Genomic DNA, 6,926 nt, shown 5'->3' with positions numbered 1-6,926 from the left:
AGAAAACAGTACTTTACCACTCTCCTGCCTTTTCCATGGTTATTCTATTGGAAAAGAACGAGTTTTGGACAACTACCTTTCATTCTTGCCAAACTCTTTGCAGACCTCCGTGCAAGCTTTAGAACAAGATTTTGGATGTTTTCTTTCCTGGCAGAGTTTCTCTTTGCAAGATATGGTGGAAAAGCTTTTTGCTGAGTGTAGAGCGGCAAGACACGCAGAAGACGCAGATACGCAGCTCTCCGAAGCTAAGTGCCAGTCCCGGGCTTCTTTCGGCACAAACCGCTCTCAGGAGCTCCCTGCGCTCGCCACAATGCTCTGTGTGCCAAGAAGCCGCTTCTTCGCCTCCGGGAGAATCGGCGAGTGGCAGCTTCCCAAAGGCAAAGATGCAAGCTGCACCATGCAGGCACAGTGTGGGCAGCCTTCAGACTTAGAGAAAACAGTACTTTACCACTCTCCTGCCTTTTCCATGGTTATTCTATTGGAAAAGAACGAGTTTTGGACAACTACCTTTCATTCTTGCCAAACTCTTTGCAGACCTCCGTGCAAGCTTTAGAACAAGATTTTGGATGTTTTCTTTCCTGGCAGAGTTTCTCTTTGCAAGATATGGTGGAAAAGCTTTTGCTGAGTGTAGAGCGGCAAGACACGCAGAAGACGCAGATACGCAGCTCTCCGAAGCTAAGTGCCGGTCCCGGGCTTCTTTCGGCACAAACCGCTCTCAGGAGCTCCCTGCGCTCGCCACAATGCTCTGTGTGCGAAGAAGCCACTTCTTCGCCTGCGGGAGAATCGGCGAGCGGCAGCTTCCCAAAGGCGAAGATGCAAGCCGCACCATGCAGGCACAGTGTGGGCAGCCTTCAGACTTAGAGAAAACAGTACTTTACCACTCTCCTGCCTTTTCCATGGTTATTCTATTGGAAAAGAACGAGTTTTGGACAACTACCTTTCATTCTTGCCAAACTCTTTGCAGACCCCCGTGCAAGCTTTAGAACAAGATTTTGGATGTTTTCTTTCCTGGCAGAGTTTCTCTTTGCAAGATATGGTGGAAAAGCTTTTTGCTGAGTGTAGAGCGGCAAGACACGCCTTCTTGCCTTTTTTTTTCCTCATTAAATTCGAATAGAAACAGTACGAAACAATTATTTTTCGTTCTTGCTAATCTTTCTACAGACCTCTCTGCAAGCTTAAGACTAAGATCGGTGATGTTTGTCTGTACTAGCACACTTTTCCTTTGCAACATTTTGCAGAAAAGTTTTTTCAGCGTGTTGAACGACAAGAGCCGAAGAAGACGCAGATACGCAGCTCTCCGAAGCTAAGTGCCGGTCCCCGGCTTAATTCGGCAGAAGCCAATCTCAGGAGCTCTCTGCGACCGGCACAATGCTCTGTGTTCGAAGAAGCCTCTTCTTCGCCTCCGGGAGACGGAGAGAGCGGCAGTTTCCGAAAGGCCAAGATGCAAGCCGAAGCACACAGGCTCAGTGTGGGCAGCATTCAGACTTAGAGAAAACAGTACTTTACCACTCTCCTGCCTTTTCCATTGTTTTTATAATCGAAAAGAAGGAGTTTAGGACAACTGTTTTTTCCTTCTTGCACAACTCTTTGCAGACCTCCGTGCAAGTTTAGAAAATGATTCTGGATGCTTTGTTTACTGGCACAGTTTCTCTTTGCAAGATATGTTGGAAAAGCTTTTGGCTGAGTGTTGAAAGACAAGACACGTAGAAGACGTAGATACGCAGCTCTCCGAAGATAAGTGCCGGTCCAGGTCATCTTTCGCCACAAACCGCTCTCCAGAGCTCCGTGCGCTAGACACAATGATTTCTGCAAAGAAGCCGCTTCTTCGCCTCCGGGAGACGGAGAGAGCGGCAGTTTCCCAAAGGCGAAGGTGCAAGCTGCACCACACAGGCACAGTGTGGGCAGCATTCAGACTTAGAGAAAACGGTACTTTACCACTCTCCTGCCTTTTCCATTGTTATTATATTCGAAAAGAACGAGTTTTGGACAACTATTTTTTCCTTCTTGCAAAACTATTTGCAGCCCACAGTGCAACTTCAAGAACATGATCAGTGATGTTTTCTTTACTGGTACAGTTTCCCCTTGCAAGATAAGGTGGAAGAGTTTTTGTTGCCTGTTGAACGACAAGAGCCGAAGAAGACGCAGATACGCAGCTCTCCGAAGTTAAGTTCCGGTCCCGGGCTTAATTCGGCAGAAGCCACTCTCAGGGGCTCACCGCGACTGGCACAATGCTCTGTGTTCGAAGAAGCCGCTTCTTCGCCTCTGGGAGACGGAGAGAGCGGCAGCTTCCGAAAGGCGAAGATGCAAGCCGCACCACACCGATATAGTGTGTGCAGCTTTCAAATTGATAGAAACCAGTACTTTACCACTCCCCTGCCGTTTCATTCACATTATATTCGAATGAAAGGAGTTTTCAACAACTATCTTTTTCTTCTTGTTCAACAATTCGAATACCTATGTGCATCTTTTAGAACAAGATCCGAGATGTTTTGTGTACGGGCACAATTTCTCCTTGCAAGATATGGTGGAAAAGGTTTTTGCTAAGTGTTGAGCGACAAGACACGCAGAAGACGCAGATATGCAGCTCTCCGAAGCTAAGTGCCGGTCTCGGGCAGCTTTCGGCACAAGCTGCTCTCAGGAGCTCCCTGCGCCCGGCACAATGCTCTGTGCGCGAAGAAGCCGCTTCTTCGCCTCCCGGGTACTGAAAGAATAAGCATATGCTTAAGACGCGATTGCCTCAATTATGTGCAGGTTTGGGCGGTCCTCTCGATTAATTGTGCCATTCCTGACAGCAGGCGTCGCTGTTGGTCAAGCTTTGAGTATTCTTAATAAGTTGTGATGCTGCGTGGTCAAACAACTCAAGGTAAGATCAGCGATTTTAAATCAGGTTCTCACTGGTGTAGATACCATTAGTCATTGCACACTGCAAAAAAAGCTGCTCTAGTTTTCTTGTTAGCACATGGGCACGAGTGTGAGGATTTGGAAGGAATGTGTGTTTTGAACCTCTCTAACCATTCTGCAGTCATTCACTGGAAACTCAAACAAGGACAAGATAACATGAAGAAATTGATGGGGAATGAGAGGGTTACGCATGAACGGTTTGAGAGATGGGAAACAACTCGATGGTTGAAAGATCTTGTAAAGGGAACTTTGTTGTTACTAGTAGTCATTATTATATTGCTTCTTGTTATTCCATGCATCATGAAAGTGGTGAGCGTCTTGGAAGAAAATAGGGTGGAAAGGGTTTAGCTGGTGCAAGACGAAGAAGGGGGAAATTGTAGCAATGTATCTGAACCTCTTAGACTAAAGGGTGCACCAGCCATCCAGCTGGAATATGTTCTTATCAGAATTTTCTCAGAGCCCTCTGGAATTCATCAAGGTTACTAAGACATAAGCCGTGCTAAAATAAGAAAGAGAAGCTGAGAAACCAAATTCCAAGACTACAAGAACTCGATAACGGGGGCCAGCAAAGCGCCTGGACTGTAACCAAACGTATCTTCTGAGAGGTGCACACAGAATGCGTGGACATAACAAAGGCACCAAGATAAAAATGCGGGCCTAGCGTGTGCAGAGATTTAGAATGTGTAAGTGCATCATGTCAACAATCAACGGCTTCTGCTTAATCCTCTTGCTCCGTTGTCCTGGAGTCCTGAATTTCCCACAAGGAAAGCCCTACTAAAAGGGCTCTGATTTTAATGATAGTTGCTGTCTAGACGATGAATAATGGGAAGAGTTCTTTCAAATCCTTCCCTTGCTGACATCTGTAAGTTTCATCTTTTCCTGATTGTACTGGTGGCTATACACTAATTTTGACTAGAAAGGAATGAGTTTTTGGGATATGTTGCAAGGAAATTGGTAGCTCTGCTTCCATTTCCATTGTCTAAGAAGAATTCTGATTAGTTTTGGACTTTTCATAGACCTCTGACTAGATTAGAATTTGTCTTTGATTGAGCCCGTAAATTTTAGGCTACTAGGCTTGACCAATGAATAGAAAAGGGAAAGTCACACAGCTTAGGTGGTTCCCTTGTCAACAACTTCTCAGTAGCAGGGCGATTTCTGTCCTCAAGTTTGTTACTTCAGCTAGCAGATTATGCTCACTCCAAAAGAAGGTGAGAAGTTTGCTACCGTAATTGGTCCGATAATTCTTCCTGCTTCTTTGTGACTCTTTTGTATGACTGGATTCTGTATTATTGGAGTTTGTTATAAAAAGTTGGATTAAATTGCGTGCGTCCGCTCTTGGGGGAAACAGAGTATTTAGCCAATAACATCAAGGCTTTTATCGACCTGAGACTGTCTGAACGGACGGGACGCTTTAAACACAGTAATTCCTGCTAGTTCCAATTCCATTTTTAGACTCGACAAACCGAATGGTAAACCTGCACCAGTAGGGAGGGACATTGGACTTTCTCCTTTTTAGAGAGAAACTAATGAAAAAGTTTCAGCAGAATCATAGCAGGCTGTAAAATAAGAAAAGCATCATGAAAAGAGGCCAATCCTATCTTCTTAGTATTGCTAGTTGTGATTGGACATGAATGAAATATGTCAACTGTGTTCCTGGGTATCACATCAGTAACAGCTACTTCAGCTGCTGTAGTTGTCTCCTAAAGCTAAGAACAGAATCCAAAGAATTGTGATTCCATGGTCACAATTCACCCTGTGATGGTGACAGGTGAAAAAGGAGTGGAAGGTGCACGGGTAAATTAACTTGAATGGCCTATCTAAATCAGCAGCCACTGATTTCCTGAAAACTTCAACAGGTCAGTTGACCTGTTGGGATTCTTTTAATCCATGGTCATGTTTTTCTTGGGATTCTTGTAACCTTTCCCCATTTGTTCAGCCTTTGCCCTCAAGCCTTTGCTGACATTTCAAGTATCTCGACAAGCTGGAAATGTGTTGTCTTTCTTTATCATGTCCTTATTCCCTTCAAAGGGTTGTTTGCCTCAAGTCTTATTTTTGCTGGTTTTCTGCTAGTTCATTGTCAGAGGGCAGCAGGTGCTTTGTAAGAGCAAGTACACAATCCTATAGCTTGCTTTTCTTTTGATTTGGCCTGTCTAGAAAACTGAATGACTGGACATTTCTGACAGGATTTTCTCTCCCCATTATGTTTCACCAGAAGGGCAGATGCAAATCATCTACTTAAACTCTTGGCATGGAAGAAAGTAGTGGTTTGCTGCTGCATATAGGTAGAAGCTTACAAAAGGAAGGCCTTGGGCTGAGGCCCGATACTTTGGCTAAGCAGAAAAGGACTATGGGAAGGTGAGGCCGCTGAATCAGAGGTAGATCAACAAGTTCTAGAATCGTCACGTGTTCACAGCGTGGTGTAGGATGGTTGGTTGAATGAATTTTGTTATGGCTTAAAGCTATGGAACTGATAAAGGCCTGAGTGCTTCAAAAGCCTGGTTTTTGCAAAAAAGCAGCTCTCCTCTGCACCTGCCTGGGGACTCTGCATCACTAGGGACCCTCACTCCCAGTTTGCCAAGGAGATGATCAGTAGGAATGTTGCAGAGCTGCCGTGTCCATATGAACGGAATGGCAAAGAGTGAAGCGGTGGGTATTTTTGGGCTTTAATACAATGCTGCTGCATTGGTGCCAGTTTAGTCGGTTTTCCATCAGTGGCCTTTCTGTCTAGAAGTACACTGCCCAGAGTCTTTCTAGCATGTGATGCCATTTCCTTCCTGTTGTTTTAATACCTTCCTTCAGTTGAAAGGATGATACAGTCTTTACATTTTGAAGATCCCTGTTAGGAAACACTATGCCAGAGGAGTCATTGCTCCCTTTTCTTCTGCCTCCTTTGTAATTTTCAGAGACTCATTTCAAATTTCTGCTAATGTCAAGAGGAATACTGAGACTACTCAGCAGGGTTGACGCTCTCAGCTGCTTTCCTCTTTCATACTGCTTCATACTGTATGTGACTTAATGGCCTCGTTTTGTCATCCGCATTTTGCTGTGATCTGTGACCACAAAAAGAAGTCTTTGTTTTTTGCAAGAACTACCCCTAGGAGGATTTGTGTTCCTTTTGATTTCTACGGTGTTAGCCCTGTTGGAGAAAAAAAGGAGATTGTACTCTCTTCTTGTGCTCTCATTCCCTCCTCTCTGCTTTGCATGTCCTAGTTAATCTACTGCCGTGACTCATTTGGCATCATCTCATAGTGCAAATTCTGCACAGTTTCATGGACTTACAAATGCCAGGTGCCAAGGAGCTTATATAACCATTCAAAGATTAAAGAATTGTAGGGCTGGGCAAGTTCACGTCTATTTCTTTCATATAAATATGTGAAATACACTCTCTTTAGTGTATAATGTATATTGATGTATATTTATACATTTCTATTTATAAATAAATTTATATTCTATATTACATCTATCCCTAGTACTTAAATTTATTTCTATATTTTTATACATATTTTTACTTAGTAAGTATATATTTGTTAGGATTTTTGCTTCTGTAATGCTTACAATTTTTAAAATAATTCCCCTGCCTCTACCCGGATAAAAGCCAAAAAGAACCCCTTTAATTTCGACTGTATTTAAATTTGTAAAAAAATAATTTTTTTCAGATTTATATTCACATTTATATTTCAAATGTATATTGATGTATAATGTTTATCTTTACATTTATAATTTCTGATTTATTTATAATTTTTTATTCTATTTTACATCTGTTCCTATTACTTCTATTTATCTCTATATTTTCATTCATATCTTTCTATATTTAATATATATTTCTGTGTTAGGATTTTTACTTCTGTAACGTTTATATTATTTAAAATAAAACCCCTGCCTCTACTCAAATTAAAGGCAAAAAGAACCCCTTTCTTTTCAACTGTATTTCAATCTTTTTTAAAATTGTATTTTTCAGGTTCATATTGTGATTTACATTTAAAATGTATATCAATGTATACTGTTATTTGTATTCTATATTACAA

Source organism: Molothrus aeneus, chromosome 23, assembly GCF_037042795.1.
Source record: "Molothrus aeneus isolate 106 chromosome 23, BPBGC_Maene_1.0, whole genome shotgun sequence".
NCBI classification, from domain to species: Eukaryota; Metazoa; Chordata; class Aves; order Passeriformes; family Icteridae; genus Molothrus; species Molothrus aeneus.
This window is presented reverse-complemented; position numbering follows the sequence as displayed.